The sequence below is a fragment of the Miniopterus natalensis genome, chromosome 14 (genome assembly GCF_054644295.1).
Source record: "Miniopterus natalensis isolate mMinNat1 chromosome 14, mMinNat1.hap1, whole genome shotgun sequence".
Classification (NCBI taxonomy): Eukaryota; Metazoa; Chordata; class Mammalia; order Chiroptera; family Miniopteridae; genus Miniopterus; species Miniopterus natalensis.
The window spans coordinates 2,440,197-2,459,468 of record NC_142094.1 but is presented as its reverse complement, the minus strand read 5'-3'; positions in this window follow the sequence as shown (position 1 = coordinate 2,459,468).

Here is a 19,272-nt window from a genome sequence, read left to right as displayed (position 1 = left end):
AGGGATAGGGTTATGTTGAGGGCTAGGTTTAGAGATCCGGTTAGGGTTCCGATTGGACCTAGGGTTAGGGTTATGTTGAGGGCTATGGTTAGAGATCCGGTTAGGGTTCCGATTGGACCTAGGGTTAGGGTTATGTTGAGGGCTAGTGTTAGAGATCCGGTTAGGTTTCCGATTGGACCTAGGGTTAGGGTTATGTTGAGGCCTAGGTATACAGATCCGGATAGGGTTTCGATTGGACCTAGGGTTAGGGTTATGTTGAGGGCTAGGGTTAGAGTTCCGTTTACGGTTCCGATTGGACCTAGGGTTAGGGTTATGTTGATGGCTAGTGTTAGAGATCAGGTTAGGGTTCCGATTGGACCTAGGGTTAGGGTTATGTTGAGGGTTAGGGTTAGAGATCCGGTTAGGGTTCCGATTGGACCTAGGGTTAGGGTTATGTTGAGGGCGAGGGGTAGAGATCCCGTTAGGGTTCCTATTGGACCTAGGGTTAGGGTTATGTTGAGGGCTAGGTATACAGATCCGGTTAGGGTTCCGATTGGACCTAGGGTTAGGGTTATGTTAAGGGCTAGGGTTAGAGATCCGGTTAGGTTTCCGATTGGACCTAGGGTTAGGGTTATGTTGAGGGCTAGGTATACAGATCCGGTTAGGGTTCCGATTCGACCTAGGGTTAGGGTTATGTTGAGGGCTAGGTATACAGATCCGGTTAGGGTTCCGATTCGACCTAGGGTTAGGGTTATGTTGAGGGCTAGGGTTAGAGAACCGGTTAGGGTTCCGATTCGACCTAGGGTTAGGGTTATGTTGAGGGCTAGGGTTAGATATCCGGTTAGGATTCCGATTGGACCTAGGCTTAGGGTTATGTTGAGGGCGAGGGGTAGAGATCCCGTTAGGGTTCCGATTGGACCTAGGGTTACGGTTATGTTGAGGGCTAGGGTTAGATATCCGGTTAGGGTTCCGATTGCACCTAGGGTTAATGGTTACGTTGAGGGCTAGGGTTAGATATCCATTTAGGGTTCCGATTGGACCTAGGGTTAGGGTTATGTTGAGGGCTAGGGTTAGATATCCATTTAGGGTTCCGATTGGACCTAGGGTTAGGGTTATGTTGAGGGCTAGGGTGAGAGATCCTGTTAGGGTTCCGATTGGACCTAGGGTTAGGGTTATGTTGAGGGCTAGGGATAGATATCCGGTTAGGGTTCGGATTGGACCTAGGGTTAGGGTTATGTTGAGGGCTAGGGTTAGAGTTCCGGTTAGGGTTCCGATTGGACCTAGGGTTAGGGTTATTTTGAGGGCTAGGGTTAGAGTTCCGGTTAGGGTTCCGATTGGACCCAGGGTTAGGGTTATGTTGAGGGCTAGGGTTAGAGATCCGGTTAGGGTTCCAATTGGACCTAGGGTTAGGGTTATGTTGAGGGCGAGGGTTAGAGATCCGGTTAGGGTTCCGAGTGGACCTAGGGTTAGGGTTATGTTGAGGGCTAGGGTTAGAGATCCGGTTAGGGTTCCGATTGGACCTAGGGTTAGGGTTATGTTGAGGGCTAGGGTTAGAGATCCTGTTAGGGTTCCGATTGGACCTAGGGTTAGGGTTATGTTGAGGGCTAGGTATACAGATCGGGTTAGGGTTCCGATTGGATCTAGGGTTAGGGTTATGTTGAGGGCTACGTATACAGATCCGGTTAGGGTTCCGATTGGACCTAGGGTTAGGGTTATGTTGAGGGCTAGGGTTAGAGGTCCGGTTAGGGTTCCGATTGGACCTAGGGTTAGGGTTATGTTGAGGGCTAGGTTTAGAGATCCGGTTATGTTTCGGATTGGACCTAGGGTTAGGGTTATGTTGAGGGCTAGGGTTAGAGGTCCGGTTAGGGTTCCGATTGGACCTAGTGTTAGGGTTATGTTGAGGGCTAGGGTTAGAGATCCGGTTAGGGTTCCGATTGGACCTAGGGTTAGGGTTATGTTGAGGGCTAGGGTTAGAGATCCGGTTAGGGTTCCGATTGCACCTAGGGTTAATGGTTACGTTGAGGGCTAGTTTTAGATATCCATTTAGGGTTCCGATTGGACCTAGGGTTAGGGTTATGTTGAGGGCTATGGTTAGAGATCCGGTTAGGGTTCCGATTGGACTTAGGGTTAGGGTTATGTTGAGGGCTAGGGATAGATATCCGGTTAGGTTTCGGATTGGACCTAGGGTTAGGGTTATGTTGAGGGCTAGGGTTAGAGATCCGGTTAGGGTTCCGATTCGACCTAGGGTTAGGGTTATGTTGAGGGCTAGGGTTAGAGATCCGGTTAGGGTTCCGATTGGACCTAGGGTTAGGGTTATGTTGAGGGCGATGGGTAGAGATCCCATTAGGGTTCCGATTGGACCTAGGGTTAGGGTTATGTTGAGGGCTAGGGTTAGATATCCGGTTAGGGTTCCGATTGCACCTAGGGTTAATGGTTACGTTGAGGGCTAGTTTTAGATATCCATTTAGGGTTCCGATTGGACCTAGGGTTAGGGTTATGTTGAGGGCTAGGGTTAGAGATCCGGTTAGGGTTCCGATTGGACTTAGGGTTAGGGTTATGTTGAAGGCTAGGGATAGATATCCGGTTAGGGTTCCGATTGGACCTAGGGTTAGGGTTATGTTGAGGGCTAGGGTTAGAGATCCGGTTAGGGTTCCGATTCGACCTCGGGTTAGGGTTATGTTGAGGGCTAGGGTTAGAGATCCGGTTAGGGTTCCGATTGGACCTAGGGTTAGGGTTATGTTCGGGCGATGGGTAGAGATCCCATTAGGGTTCCGATTGGACCTAGGGTTAGGGTTATGTTGAGGGCTAGGGTTAGATATCCGGTTAGGGTTCCGATTGCACCTAGGGTTAATGGTTACGTTGAGGGCTAGTTTTAGATATCCATTTAGGGTTCCGATTGGACCTAGGGTTAGGGTTATGTTGAGGGCTAGGGTTAGAGATCCGGTTAGGGTTCCGATTGGACTTAGGGTTAGGGTTATGTTGAGGTCTAGGGATAGATATCCGGTTAGGGTTCGGATTGGACCTAGGGTTAGGGTTATGTTGAGGGCTAGGGTTAGAGATCCGGTTAGGGTTCCGATTCGACCTAGGTTTAGGGTTATGTTGAGGGCTAGGGTTAGAGATCCGGTTAGGGTTCCGATTGGACCTAGGGTTAGGGTTATGTTGAGGGCGATGGGTAGAGATCCCATTAGGGTTCCGATTGGACCTAGGGTTAGGGTTATGTTGAGGGCTAGGGTTAGATATCCGGTTAGGGTTCCGATTGCACCTAGGGTTAATGGTTCCGTTGAGGGCTAGTTTTAGATATCCATTTAGGGTTCCGATTGGACCTAGGGTTAGGGTTATGTTGAGGGCTAGGGTTAGAGATCCTGTTAGGGTTCCGATTGGACTTAGGGTTAGGGTTATGTTGAGGGCTAGGGATAGATATCCGGTTAGGGTTCGGATTGGACCTAGGGTTAGGGTTATGTTGAGGGCTAGGGTTAGAGTTCCGGTTAGGGTTCCGATTGGACCTAGGGTTAGGGTTATTTTGAGGGCTAGGGTTAGAGTTCCGGTTAGGGTTCCGATTGGACCTAGGGTTAGGGTTATGTTGAGGGCTAGGGTTAGAGATCCGGTTAGGGTTCCGATTGGACCTAGGGTTAGGGTTATGTTGAGGGCGAGGGTTAGAGATCCGGTTAGGGTTCCGAGTGGACCTAGGGTTAGGGTTATGTTGAGGGCTAGGGTTAGAGATCCGGTTAGGGTTCCGATTGGACCTAGGGTTAGGATTATGTTGAGGGCTTGGGATAGAGATCCGGTTAGGGTTCCGATTGGACCTAGGGTTAGGGTTACGTTGAGGGGAAGGGTTAGATATCCATTTAGGGTTCCGATTGGTCCTAGGGTTATGGTTATGTTGAGGGCTAGGGTTAGAGATCCGGTTAGGGTTCCGATTGGACCTAGGGTTAGGGTTATGTTGAGGGCTAGGGTTAGAGATCCGGTTAGGGTTCCGATTGGACCTAGGGTTAGGGTTATGTTGAGGTCTAGGTTAGAGATCCGGTTAGGGTTACGATTGGACCTAGGGTTAGGGTTATGTTAGGGCTAGGGTTAGAGATCCGGTTAGGGTTCCGATTGGATCTAGGGTTAGGGTTATGTTGAGGGCTAGGGTTAGACATCCGGTTAGGGTTCCGATTGGACCTAGGGTTAGGGTAATGTTGAGGGCCAGGTTTAGAGATCCGGTTATGGTTACGATTGGACCTACGGTTAGGGTTATGTTGAGGGCTAAGGTTAGAGATCCGGTTAGGGATCCGATTGGACCTAGGGTTAGGGTTATGTTGAGGGCTAGGGTTAGAGATCCTGTTAGGGTTCCGATTGGACCTAGGGTTAGGGTTATGTTGAGGGCTAGGGTTAGAGATCCGGTTAGGGTTACGATTGGACCTAGGGTTAGGGTTATGTTGAGGGCTAGGGTTAGAGATCCGGTTAGGGTTCCCATTGGACCTAGGGTTAGGGTTATGTTGAGGGCCAGGGTTAGAGATCCTGTTAGGGTTCCGATTGGACATAGGGGTAGGGTTATGTTGAGGGCTAGGGTTAGAGATCCGGTTAGGGTTCCGATTGGACCTAGTGTTAGGGTTATGTTGAGGGATAGGGTTAGAGATACTTTTAGGGTTACGACTGGACCTAGGGTTAGGATTACGTTGAGGACTAGGGTTAGAGATCCTGTTAGGGTTCCGATTGGACCTAGGGTTAGGGTTATGTTGAGAGCGAGGGTTAGAGTTCCGGTTAGGGTTCCGATTGGTCCTAGGGTTAGGGTTATGTTAAGGGCTAGGGTTAGAGATCCGGTTAGGTTTCCGATTGGACCTAGGGTTAGGGTAATGTTGAGGGCTAGGGTTAGAGATCCGGTTATGGTTACGATTGGACCTAGGGTTAGGGTTATGTTGAGGGCTAAGGTTAGAGATCCGGTTAGGGATCCGATTGGACCTAGGGTTAGGGTTATGTTCAGGGCTAGGGTTAGAGATCTGGTTAGGGATACGATTGGACCTAGGTTTAGGGTTATGTTGAGGGCTAGGGTTAGAGATCCGGTTTGGGTTACGATTGGAGCTAGGGTTAGGGTTATGTTGAGGGCTAGGGTTAGAGATCCGGTTAGGGATACGATTGGAGCTAGGGTTAGGGTTATGTTGAGGGCTAGGGTTAGAGATCCGGTTAGAGTTCCCATTGGACCTAGGGTTAGGGTTATGTTGAGGGCTAGGGTTAGAGATCCGGTTAGGGTTCCGATTGGACCTAAGGTTAGGGTAATGTTGAGGGCTAGGGTTAGAGATCCGGTTATGGTTACGATTGGACCTAGCGTTAGGGTTATTTTGAGGGCTAGGGTTAGAGATCCGGTTAGGGTTCCGATTGGACCTAGGGTTAGGGTTATGTTGAGGGCTAGGGTTAGAGATCCGGTTAGGGTTCCGATTGGACCTAGGGTTAGGGTTATGTTGAGGGCTAGGGTTCGAGATCCGGTTAGGGTTACGATTGGACCTAGGGTTACAGTTATGTTGAGGGCTAGGGTTAGAGATCCGGTTAGGGTTCCGATTGGACCTAGGGTTAGGGTTATGTTGAGGGCTAGGGTTAGAGATCCGGTTAGGGTTCCAATTGGACCTAAGGGTAGGGTTATGTTGAGGGCTAGGGTTAGAGATCCGGTTAGGGTTCCGATTGGACCTAGGGTTAGGGTTATGTTGAGGACTAGGGTTAGAGATCCGGTTAGGGTTCCGATTGGACCTAGGGTTAGGGTTATGTTGAGCGATAGGGTTAGAGATACTTTTAGGGTTACGATTGGACCTAGGGTTAGGGTTACGTTGAGGACTTGGGTTAGAGATCCGGTTAGGTTTCCGATTGGACCTAGGGTTAGGGTTATGTTGAGGGCTAGGGTTAGAGATCCGGTCATGGTTACGATTGGACCTAGGGTTAGGGTTATGTTGAGCGCTAGGGTTAGAGATCCGGTTAGGGTTCTGATTGGACCTAGGGTTAGGGTTATGTTGAGGGCTAGGGTTAGAGATCCGGTTAGGGTTCCGATTGTACCTAGGGTTAGGGATATGTTGAGGGATAGGGTTAGAGATACTTTTAGGGTTACGACTGGACCTAGGGTTAGGATTACGTTGAGGACTAGGGTTAGAGATCCTGTTAGGGTTCCGATTGGACCTAGGGTTAGGGTTATGTTGAGAGCGAGGGTTAGAGTTCCGGTTAGGGTTCCGATTCGACCTAGGGTTAGGGTTATGTTAAGGGCTAGGGTTAGAGATCCGATTAGGTTTCCGATTGGACCTAGGATTAGGGTAATGTTGAGGTCTAGGGTTAGAGATCCGGTTATGGTTACGATTGGACCTAGGGTTAGGGTTATGTTGAGGGCTAAGGTTAGAGATCCGGTTAGGGATCCGATTGGACCTAGGGTTAGGGTTATGTTGAGGGCTAGGGTTAGAGATCCGGTTAGGGTTCCGATTGGACCTAGGGTTAGGGTTATGTTGAGGGCTAGGGTGAGAGATCCGGTTAGCGTTACTATTGCACCTAGGGTTAGTGTTATGTTGAGGGATAGGGTTAGAGATACTTTTAGGGTTACGATTGGACCTAGGGTTAGGGTTATGTTGACGGCTAGGGATAGAGATCCGGATAGGGTTCCAATTGGACCTAGGGTTAGGCTTATGTCTAAGGCTAGGGTTAGAAATCCGGGTAGGGTTCCAATTGGACCTAGGGTTAGGGTTATGTTGAGGGCTAGGTTTAGAGATCCGGTTAGGGTTCCGATTGGTCCTAGGGTTAGGGTTATGTTGAGGGCTAGGGTTAGAGATCCGTTTAGGGTTCCGATTGGACATAGGGGTAGGGTTATGTTGAGGGTTAGGGTTAGAGATCCGGTTAGGGTTCCGATTGGACATAGGGTTAGGATTATGTTGATGGCTAGGGTTAGAGATCCGGTTAGCGTTACTATTGCACCTAGAGTTAGGGTTATGTTGAGGGATAGGGTTAGAGATACTTTTAGGGTTACGATTGGACATAGGGTTAGGGTTAAGTTGACGGCTAGGGATAGAGATCCGGATAGGGTTCCAATTGGACCTAGGGTTAGTCTTATGTGTAGGGCTAGGTTTAGAGGTCCAGGTAGGGTTCCATTTGGACCTAGGGTTAGGGATATGTTGAGGGCTAGTGTTAGAGATCCGGTTAAGGTTACGATTGGACCTAGGGTTAGGGATATGTTGAGGCATAGGGTTACAGATCCGTTTAGGGTTACGATTGGACCTAGGGTTAGGGTTATGTTGAGGGCTAGGGTTAGAGATCCGGATAGGGTTCCGATTGGACCTAGGGTTAGTGGTATGTTAAGGGCTAGTGTTAGAGATCCGTTTAGGGTTACTATTGGACCTAGGGTTAGGATAATGTTCAGGGCTAGGCTTAGATATCCGGTTAGGGTTCCAATTGGACCTAGGTTTAGGGTTATGTTGAGAGCGAGGGTTAGAGTTCCGGTTAGGGTTCCGATTGGACCTAGGGTTAGGGTTATGTTGAGGGCTAGGATTAGAGATCCGTTTAGGGTTCCGATTGGACCTAGGGTTAGGGTTATTTTGAGGGTTAGGGTTAGAGAACCGGTTAGGGTTCCGATTGGACCTAGGTTTAGGGTTATGTTGAGAGCGAGGGTTAGAGTTCCGGTTAGGGTTCCGATTGGACCTAGGGTTAGGGTTATGTTGAGGGCTAGGATTAGAGATCCGTTTAGGGTTCCGATTGGACCTAGGGTTAGGGTTATGTTGAGGGCTAGGGTTAGAGATCCGGTTAGGGTTCCAATTGGACGTAGGGTTAGGGTTATGTTGAGGGCTAGGGTTAGAGATCCTGTTAGGGTTCCGATTGGACATAGGGGTAGGGTTATGTTGAGGGCTAGGGTTAGAGATCCGGTTAGGGTTCAGATTGGACCTAGGGTTAGGGTTATGTTGACGGCTAGGTTTAGAGATCCGGTTAGGGTTCCGATTGGACCTAGTGTTAGGGTTATGTTGAGGGATAGGGTTAGAGATACTTTTAGGGTTACGACTGGACCTAGGGTTAGCATTACGTTGAGGACTAGGGTTAGAGATCCTGTTAGGGTTCCGATTGGACCTAGGGTTAGGGTTATGTTGAGAGCGAGGGTTAGAGTTCCGGTTAGGGTTCCGATTGGACCTAGGGTTAGGGTTATGTTAAGGGCTAGAGTTAGAGATCCGGTTAGGTTTCCGATTGGACCTAGGGTTAGGGTAATGTTGAGGGCTAGGGTTAGAGATCCGGTTATGGTTACGATTGGACCTAGGGTTAGGGTTATGTTGAGGGCTAAGGTTAGAGATCCGGTTAGGGATCCGATTGGACCTAGGGTTAGGGTTATGTTGAGGGCTAGGGTTAGAGATCCGGTTAGGGATACGATTGGACCTAGGTTTAGGGTTATATTGAGGGCTAGGGTTAGAGATCCGGTTTGGGTTACGATTGGAGCTAGGGTTAGGGTTATGTTGAGGGCTAGGGTTAGAGATCCGGTTTGGGTTACGATTGGAGCTAGGGTTAGGGTTATATTGAGGGCTAGGGTTAGAGATCCGGTTTGGGTTACGATTGGAGCTAGGGTTAGGGTTATGTTGAGGGCTAGGGTTAGAGATCCGGTTAGGGATACGATTGGACCTAGGGTTAGGGTTATGTTGAGGGCTAGGGTTAGAGATCCGGTTAGAGTTCCCATTGGACCTAGGGTTAGGGTTATGTTGAGGGCTAGGGTTAGAGATCCGGTTAGGGTTCCGATTGGACCTAGGATTAGGGTTATGAGGAGGGCTAGGGTTAGAGATCCGGCTAGGGTTCCGATTGGACCTAAGGTTAGGGTAATGTTGAGGGCTAGGGTTAGAGATCCGGTTATGTTTACGATTGGACCTAGCGTTAGGGTTATTTTGAGGGCTAGGGTTAGAGATCCGGTTAGGGTTCCGATTGGACCTAGGGTTAGGGTTATGTTGAGGGCTAGGGTTAGAGATCCGGTTAGGGATACGATTGGACCTAGGGTTAGGGTTATGTTGAGGGCTAGGGTTAGAGATCCGGTTAGGGTTCCGATTGGACCTAGGTTTAGGGTTATGTTGAGAGCGAGGGTTAGAGTTCCGGTTAGGGTTCCGATTGGACCTAGGGTTAGGGTTATGTTGAGGGCTAGGATTAGAGATCCGTTTAGGGTTCCGATTGGTCCTAGGTTTAGGGTTATGTTGAGGGCTAGGGTTAGAGATCCGGTTAGGGTTCCGATTGTTCCTAGGGTTAGGGTTATGTTGAGGGCTAGGGTTAGAGATCCGGTTAGGGTTCCGATTGGACCTAGGGTTAGGGTTATGTTGAGGTCTCTGTTAGAGATCCGGTTAGGGTTACGATTGGACCTAGGGTTAGGGTTATGTTGAGGGCTAGGGTTAGAGATCCGGTTAGGGTTACGATTGGACCTAGGGTTAGGGTTATGTTGAGGTCTCGGTTAGAGATCCGGTTAGGGTTACGATTGGACCTAGGGTTAGGGTTATGTTGAGGGCTAGGGTTAGAGATCCGGTTAGGGTTCCGATTGGACCTAGGGTTAGGGTTATGTTGAGGTCTAGGTTAGAGATCCGGTTAGGGTTACGATTGGACCTAGGGTTAGGGTTATGTTGAGGGCTAGGGTTAGAGATCCGGTTAGGGTTCCGATTGGATCTAGGGTTAGGGTTATGTTGAGGGCTAGGGTTAGACATCCGGTTAGGGTTCCGATTGGACCTAGGGTTAGGGTAATGTTGAGGGCCAGGTTTAGAGATCCGGTTATGGTTACGATTGGACCTAGGGTTAGGGTTATGTTGAGGGCTAAGGTTAGAGATCCGGTTAGGGATCCGATTGGACCTAGGGTTAGGGTTATGTTGAGGGCTAGGGTTAGAGATCCGGTTAGGGTTCCGATTGGACCTAGGGTTAGGGTTATGTTGAGGGCTAGGGTTAGAGATCCGGTTAGGGTTACGATTGGACCTAGGGTTAGGGTTATGTTGAGGGCTAGGGTTAGAGATCCGGTTAGGGTTCCCATTGGACCTAGGGTTAGGGTTATGTTGAGGGCCAGGGTTAGAGATCCTGTTAGGGTTCCGATTGGACATAGGGGTAGGGTTATGTTGAGGGCTAGGGTTAGAGATCCGGTTAGGGTTCCGATTGGACCTAGGGTTAGGGTTATGTTGACGGCTAGGTTTAGAGATCCGGTTAGGGTTCCGATTGGACCTAGTGTTAGGGTTATGTTGAGGGATAGGGTTAGAGATACTTTTAGGGTTACGACTGGACCTAGGGTTAGGATTACGTTGAGGACTAGGGTTAGAGATCCTGGTAGGGTTCCGATTGGACCTAGGGTTAGGGTTATGTTGAGAGCGAGGGTTAGAGTTCCGGTTAGGGTTCCGATTGGACCTAGGGTTAGGGTTATGTTAAGGGCTAGGGTTAGAGATCCGGTTAGGTTTCCGATTAGACCTAGGATTAGGGTAATGTTGAGGGCTAGGGTTAGAGATCCGGTTATGGTTACGATTGGACCTAGGGTTAGGGTTATGTTGACGGCTAAGGTTAGAGATCCGGTTAGGGATCCGATTGGACCTAGGGTTAGGGTTATGTTGAGGGCTAGGGTTAGAGATCTGGTTAGGGATACGATTGGACCTAGGTTTAGGGTTATGTTGAGGGCTAGGGTTAGAGATCCGGTTTGGGTTACGATTGGAGCTAGGGTTAGGGTTATGTTGAGGGCTACGGTTAGAGATCCGGTTAGGGATACGATTGGACCTAGGGTTACGGTTATGTTGAGGGCTAGGGTTAGAGATCCGGTTAGAGTTCCCATTGGACCTAGGGTTAGGGTTATGTTGAGGGCTAGGGTTCGAGATCCGGTTAGGGTTCCGATTGGACCTAAGGTTAGGGTAATGTTGAGGGCTAGGGTTAGAGATCCGGTTATGGTTACGATTGGACCTAGCGTTAGGGTTATTTTGAGGGCTAGGGTTAGAGATCCGGTTAGGGTTCCGATTGGTCCTAGGGTTAGGGTTATGTTGAGGGCTAGGGTTAGAGATCCGGTTAGGGTTCCGATTGGACCTAGGGTTAGGGTTATGTTGAGGGCTAGGGTTCGAGATCCGGTTAGGGTTACGATTGGACCTAGGGTTACAGTTATGTTGAGGGCTAGGGTTAGAGATCCGGTTAGGGTTCCGATTGGACCTAGGGTTAGGGTTATGTTGAGGGCTAGGGTTAGAGATCCGGTTAGGGTTCCAATTGGACCTAAGGGTAGGGTTATGTTGAGGGCTAGGGTTAGAGATCCGGTTAGGGTTCCGATTGGACCTAGGGTTAGGGTTATGTTGAGGGATAGGGTTAGAGATACTTTTAGGGTTACGATTGGACCTAGGGTTAGGGTTACGTTGAGGACTTGGGTTAGAGATCCGGTTAGGGTTCCGATTGGACCTAGGGTTAGGGTTATGTTGAGGGCTAGGGTTAGAGATCCGGTCATGGTTACGATTGGACCTAGGGTTAGGGTTATGTTGAGCGCTAGGGTTAGAGATCCGGTTAGGGTTCCGATTGGACCTAGGGTTAGGGTTATGTTGAGGGCTAGGGTTAGAGATCCGGTTAGGGTTCCGATTGTACCTAGGGTTAGGGTTATGTTGAGGGATAGGGTTAGAGATACTTTTAGGGTTACGACTGGACCTAGGGTTAGGATTACGTTGAGGAATAGGGTTAGAGATCCGGTTAGGGTTCCGATTGGACCTAGGTTTAGGGTTATGTTGAGAGCGAGGGTTAGAGTTCCGGTTAGGGTTCCGATTGGACCTAGGGTTAGGGTTATGTTGAGGGCTAGGATTAGAGATCCGTTTAGGGTTCCGATTGGACCTAGGTTTAGGGTTATGTTGAGGGCTAGGGTTAGAGATCCGGTTAGGGTTCCGATTGTTCCTAGGGTTAGGGTTATGTTGAGGGCTACGGTTAGAGATCCGGTTAGGGTTCCGATTGGACCTAGGGTTAGGGTTATGTTGAGGTCTCTGTTAGAGATCCGGTTAGGGTTACGATTGGACCTAGGGTTAGGGTTATGTTGAGGGCTAGGGTTAGAGATCCGGTTAGGGTTACGATTGGACCTAGGGTTAGGGTTATGTTGAGGTCTCGGTTAGAGATCCGGTTAGGGTTACGATTGGACCTAGGGTTAGGGTTATGTTGAGGGCTAGGGTTAGAGATCCGGTTAGGGTTCCGATTGGACCTAGGGTTAGGGTTATGTTGAGGTCTAGGTTAGAGATCCGGTTAGGGTTACGATTGGACCTAGGGTTAGGGTTATGTTGAGGGCTAGGGTTAGAGATCCGGTTAGGGTTCCGATTGGATCTAGGGTTAGGGTTATGTTGAGGGCTAGGGTTAGACATCCGGTTAGGGTTCCGATTGGACCTAGGGTTAGGGTAATGTTGAGGGCCAGGTTTAGAGATCCGGTTATGGTTACGATTGGACCTAGGGTTAGGGTTATGTTGAGGGCTAAGGTTAGAGATCCGGTTAGGGATCCGATTGGACCTAGGGTTAGGGTTATGTTGAGGGCTAGGGTTAGAGATCCGGTTAGGGTTCCGATTGGACCTAGGGTTAGGGTTATGTTGAGGGCTAGGGTTAGAGATCCGGTTAGGGTTACGATTGGACCTAGGGTTAGGGTTATGTTGAGGGCTAGGGTTAGAGATCCGGTTAGGGTTCCCATTGGACCTAGGGTTAGGGTTATGTTGAGGGCCAGGGTTAGAGATCCTGTTAGGGTTCCGATTGGACATAGGGGTAGGGTTATGTTGAGGGCTAGGGTTAGAGATCCGGTTAGGGTTCCGATTGGACCTAGGGTTAGGGTTATGTTGACGGCTAGGTTTAGAGATCCGGTTAGGGTTCCGATTGGACCTAGTGTTAGGGTTATGTTGAGGGATAGGGTTAGAGATACTTTTAGGGTTACGACTGGACCTAGGGTTAGGATTACGTTGAGGACTAGGGTTAGAGATCCTGGTAGGGTTCCGATTGGACCTAGGGTTAGGGTTATGTTGAGAGCGAGGGTTAGAGTTCCGGTTAGGGTTCCGATTGGACCTAGGGTTAGGGTTATGTTAAGGGCTAGGGTTAGAGATCCGGTTAGGTTTCCGATTAGACCTAGGATTAGGGTAATGTTGAGGGCTAGGGTTAGAGATCCGGTTATGGTTACGATTGGACCTAGGGTTAGGGTTATGTTGACGGCTAAGGTTAGAGATCCGGTTAGGGATCCGATTGGACCTAGGGTTAGGGTTATGTTGAGGGCTAGGGTTAGAGATCTGGTTAGGGATACGATTGGACCTAGGTTTAGGGTTATGTTGAGGGCTAGGGTTAGAGATCCGGTTTGGGTTACGATTGGAGCTAGGGTTAGGGTTATGTTGAGGGCTACGGTTAGAGATCCGGTTAGGGATACGATTGGACCTAGGGTTAGGGTTATGTTGAGGGCTAGGGTTAGAGATCCGGTTAGAGTTCCCATTGGACCTAGGGTTAGGGTTATGTTGAGGGCTAGGGTTCGAGATCCGGTTAGGGTTCCGATTGGACCTAAGGTTAGGGTAATGTTGAGGGCTAGGGTTAGAGATCCGGTTATGGTTACGATTGGACCTAGCGTTAGGGTTATTTTGAGGGCTAGGGTTAGAGATCCGGTTAGGGTTCCGATTGGTCCTAGGGTTAGGGTTATGTTGAGGGCTAGGGTTAGAGATCCGGTTAGGGTTCCGATTGGACCTAGGGTTAGGGTTATGTTGAGGGCTAGGGTTCGAGATCCGGTTAGGGTTACGATTGGACCTAGGGTTACAGTTATGTTGAGGGCTAGGGTTAGAGATCCGGTTAGGGTTCCGATTGGACCTAGGGTTAGGGTTATGTTGAGGGCTAGGGTTAGAGATCCGGTTAGGGTTCCAATTGGACCTAAGGGTAGGGTTATGTTGAGGGCTAGGGTTAGAGATCCGGTTAGGGTTCCGATTGGACCTAGGGTTAGGGTTATGTTGAGGACTAGGGTTAGAGATCCGGTTAGGGTTCCGATTGGACCTAGGGTTAGGGTTATGTTGAGGGATAGGGTTAGAGATACTTTTAGGGTTACGATTGGACCTAGGGTTAGGGTTACGTTGAGGACTTGGGTTAGAGATCCGGTTAGGGTTCCGATTGGACCTAGGGTTAGGGTTATGTTGAGGGCTAGGGTTAGAGATCCGGTCATGGTTACGATTGGACCTAGGGTTAGGGTTATGTTGAGCGCTAGGGTTAGAGATCCGGTTAGGGTTCCGATTGGACCTAGGGTTAGGGTTATGTTGAGGGCTAGGGTTAGAGATCCGGTTAGGGTTCCGATTGTACCTAGGGTTAGGGTTATGTTGAGGGATAGGGTTAGAGATACTTTTAGGGTTACGACTGGACCTAGGGTTAGGATTACGTTGAGGAATAGGGTTAGAGATCCTGTTAGGGTTCCGATTGGACCTAGGGTTAGGGTTATGTTGAGGGCTAGGGTGAGAGATCCGGTTAGCGTTACTATTGCACCTAGGGTTAGTGTTATGTTGAGGGATAGGGTTAGAGATACTTTTAGGGTTACGATTGGACCTAGGGTTAGGGTTATGTTGACGGCTAGGGATAGAGATCCGGATAGGGTTCCAATTGGACCTAGGGTTAGGCTTATGTCTAAGGCTAGGGTTAGAAATCCGGGTAGGGTTCCAATTGGACCTAGGGTTAGGGTTATGTTGAGGGCTAGGTTTAGAGATCCGGTTAGGGTTCCGATTGGTCCTAGGGTTAGGGTTATGTTGAGGGCTAGGGTTAGAGATCCGTTTAGGGTTCCGATTGGACATAGGGGTAGGGTTATGTTGAGGGTTAGGGTTAGAGATCCGGTTAGGGTTCCGATTGGACATAGGGTTAGGATTATGTTGATGGCTAGGGTTAGAGATCCGGTTAGCGTTACTATTGCACCTAGAGTTAGGGTTATGTTGAGGGATAGGGTTAGAGATACTTTTAGGGTTACGATTGGACCTAGGGTTAGGGTTAAGTTGACGGCTAGGGATAGAGATCCGGATAGGGTTCCAATTGGACCTAGGGTTAGTCTTATGTGTAGGGCTAGGTTTAGAGGTCCAGGTAGGGTTCCATTTGGACCTAGGGTTAGGGATATGTTGAGGGCTAGTGTTAGAGATCCGGTTAGGGTTACGATTGGACCTAGGGTTAGGGATATGTTGAGGCATAGGGTTACAGATCCGTTTAGGGTTACGATTGGACCTAGGGTTAGGGTTATGTTGAGGGCTAGGGTTAGAGATCCGGATAGGGTTCCGATTGGACCTAGGGTTAGTGGTATGTTAAGGGCTAGTGTTAGAGATCCGGTTAGAGTTATTATTGGACCTAGGGTTAGGATAATGTTCAGGGCTAGGGTTAGATATCCGGTTAGGGTTCCAATTGGACCTAGGTTTAAGGTTATGTTGAGAGCGAGGGTTAGAGTTCCGGTTAGGGTTCCGATTGGACCTAGGGTTAGGGTTATGTTGAGGGCTAGGATTAGAGATCCGGTTAGGGTTCCGATTGGACCTAGGGTTAGGGTTATGTTAAGGGCTAGAGTTAGAGATCCGGTTAGGTTTCCGATTGGACCTAGGGTTAGGGTAATGTTGAGGGCTAGGGTTAGAGATCCGGTTATGGTTACGATTGGACCTAGGGTTAGGGTTATGTTGAGGGCTAAGGTTAGAGATCCGGTTAGGGATCCGATTGGACCTAGGGTTAGGGTTATGTTGAGGGCTAGGGTTAGAGATCCGGTTAGGGATACGATTGGACCTAGGTTTAGGGTTATATTGAGGGCTAGGGTTAGAGATCCGGTTTGGGTTACGATTGGAGCTAGGGTTAGGGTTATGTTGAGGGCTAGGGTTAGAGATCCGGTTAGGGATACGATTGGACCTAGGCTTAGGGTTATGTTGAGGGCTAGGGTTAGAGATCCGGTTAGAGTTCCCATTGGACCTAGGGTTAGGGTTATGTTGAGGGCTAGGGTTAGAGATCCGGTTAGGGTTCCGATTGGACCTAGGATTAGGGTTATGAGGAGGGCTAGGGTTAGAGATCCGGCTAGGGTTCCGATTGGACCTAAGGTTAGGGTAATGTTGAGGGCTAGGGTTAGAGATCCGGTTATGTTTACGATTGGACCTAGCGTTAGGGTTATTTTGAGGGCTAGGGTTAGAGATCCGGTTAGGGTTCCGATTGGACCTAGGGTTAGGGTTATGTTGAGGGCTAGGGTTAGAGATCCGGTTAGGGATACGATTGGACCTAGGGTTAGGGTTATGTTGAGGGCTAGGGTTAGAGATCCGGTTAGGGTTCCGATTGGACCTAGGTTTAGGGTTATGTTGAGAGCGAGGGTTAGAGTTCCGGTTAGGGTTCCGATTGGACCTAGGGTTAGGGTTATGTTGAGGGCTAGGATTAGAGATCCGTTTAGGGTTCCGATTGGTCCTAGGTTTAGGGTAATGTTGAGGTCTAGGGTTAGAGATCCGGTTAGGGTTCCGATTGTTCCTAGGGTTAGGGTTATGTTGAGGGCTAGGGTTAGAGATCCGGTTAGGGTTCCGATTGGACCTAGGGTTAGGGTTATGTTGAGGTCTCTGTTAGAGATCCGGTTAGGGTTACGATTGGACCTAGGGTTAGGGTTATGTTGAGGGCTAGGGTTAGAGATCCGGTTAGGGTTACGATTGGACCTAGGGTTAGGGTTATGTTGAGGTCTCGGTTAGAGATCCGGTTAGGGTTACGATTGGACCTAGGGTTAGGGTTATGTTGAGGGCTAGGGTTAGAGATCCGGTTAGGGTTCCGATTGGACCTAGGGTTAGGGTTATGTTGAGGTCTAGGTTAGAGATCCGGTTAGGGTTACGATTGGACCTAGGGTTAGGGTTATGTTGAGGGCTAGGGTTAGAGATCCGGTTAGGGTTCCGATTGGATCTAGGGTTAGGGTTATGTTGAGGGCTAGGGTTAGACATCCGGTTAGGGTTCCGATTGGACCTAGGGTTAGGGTAATGTTGAGGGCCAGGTTTAGAGATCCGGTTATGGTTACGATTGGACCTAGGGTTAGGGTTATGTTGAGGGCTAAGGTTAGAGATCCGGTTAGGGATCCGATTGGACCTAGGGTTAGGGTTATGTTGAGGGCTAGGGTTAGAGATCCGGTTAGGGTTCCGATTGGACCTAGGGTTAGGGTTATGTTGAGGGCTAGGGTTAGAGATCCGGTTAGGGTTACGATTGGACCTAGGGTTAGGGTTATGTTGAGGGCTAGGGTTAGAGATCCGGTTAGGGTTCCCATTGGACCTAGGGTTAGGGTTATGTTGAGGGCCAGGGTTAGAGATCCTGTTAGGGTTCCGATTGGACATAGGGGTAGGGTTATGTTGAGGGCTAGGGTTAGAGATCCGGTTAGGGTTCCGATTGGACCTAGGGTTAGGGTTATGTTGACGGCTAGGTTTAGAGATCCGGTTAGGGTTCCGATTGGACCTAGTGTTAGGGTTATGTTGAGGGATAGGGTTAGAGATACTTTTAGGGTTACGACTGGACCTAGGGTTAGGATTACGTTGAGGACTAGGGTTAGAGATCCTGGTAGGGTTCCGATTGGACCTAGGGTTAGGGTTATGTTGAGAGCGAGGGTTAGAGTTCCGGTTAGGGTTCCGATTGGACCTAGGGTTAGGGTTATGTTAAGGGCTAGGGTTAGAGATCCGGTTAGGTTTCCGATTAGACCTAGGATTAGGGTAATGTTGAGGGCTAGGGTTAGAGATCCGGTTATGGTTACGATTGGACCTAGGGTTAGGGTTATGTTGACGGCTAAGGTTAGAGATCCGGTTAGGGATCCGATTGGACCTAGGGTTAGGGTTATGTTGAGGGCTAGGGTTAGAGATCTGGTTAGGGATACGATTGGACCTAGGTTTAGGGTTATGTTGAGGGCTAGGGTTAGAGATCCGGTTTGGGTTACGATTGGAGCTAGGGTTAGGGTTATGTTGAGGGCTACGGTTAGAGATCCGGTTAGGGATACGATTGGACCTAGGGTTAGGGTTATGTTGAGGGCTAGGGTTAGAGATCCGGTTAGAGTTCCCATTGGACCTAGGGTTAGGGTTATGTTGAGGGCTAGGGTTCGAGATCCGGTTAGGGTTCCGATTGGACCTAAGGTTAGGGTAATGTTGAGGGCTAGGGTTAGAGATCCGGTTATGGTTACGATTGGACCTAGCGTTAGGGTTATTTTGAGGGCTAGGGTTAGAGATCCGGTTAGGGTTCCGATTGGTCCTAGGGTTAGGGTTATGTTGAGGGCTAGGGTTAGAGATCCGGTTAGGGTTCCGATTGGACCTAGGGTTAGGGTTATGTTGAGGGCTAGGGTTCGAGATCCGGTTAGGGTTACGATTGGACCTAGGGTTACAGTTATGTTGAGGGCTAGGGTTAGAGATCCGGTTAGGGTTCCGATTGGACCTAGGGTTAGGGTTATGTTGAGGGCTAGGGTTAGAGATCCGGTTAGGGTTCCAATTGGACCTAAGGGTAGGGTTATGTTGAGGGCTAGGGTTAGAGATCCGGTTAGGGTTCCGATTGGACCTAGGGTTAGGGTTATGTTGAGGACTAGGGTTAGAGATCCGGTTAGGGTTCCGATTGGACCTAGGGTTAGGGTTATGTTGAGGGATAGGGTTAGAGATACTTTTAGGGTTACGATTGGACCTAGGGTTAGGGTTACGTTGAGGACTTGGGTTAGAGATCCGGTTAGGGTTCCGATTGGACCTAGGGTTAGGGTTATGTTGAGGGCTAGGGTTAGAGATCCGGTCATGGTTACGATTGGACCTAGGGTTAGGGTTATGTTGAGCGCTAGGGTTAGAGATCCGGTTAGGGTTCCGATTGGACCTAGGGTTAGGGTTATGTTGAGGGCTAGGGTTAGAGATCCGGTTAGGGTTCCGATTGTACCTAGGGTTAGGGTTATGTTGAGGGATAGGGTTAGAGATACTTTTAGGGTTACGACTGGACCTAGGGTTAGGATTACGTTGAGGAATAGGGTTAGAGATCCTGTTAGGGTTCCGATTGGACCTAGGGTTAGGGTTATGTTGAGAGCGAGGGTTAGAGTTCCGGTTAGGGTTCCGATTGGACCTAGGGTTAGGGTTATGTTAAGGGCTAGGGTTAGAGATCCGATTAGGTTTTCGATTGGACCTAGGATTAGGGTAATGTTGAGGTCTAGGGTTAGAGATCCGGTTATGGTTACGATTGGACCTAGGGTTAGGGTTATGTTGAGGGCTAAGGTTAGAGATCCGGTTAGGGATCCGATTGGACCTAGGGTTAGGGTTATGTTGAGGGCTAGGGTTAGAGATCCGGTTAGGGTTCCGATTGGACCTAGGGTTAGGGTTATGTTGAGGGCTAGGGTGAGAGATCCGGTTAGCGTTACTATTGCACCTAGGGTTAGTGTTATGTTGA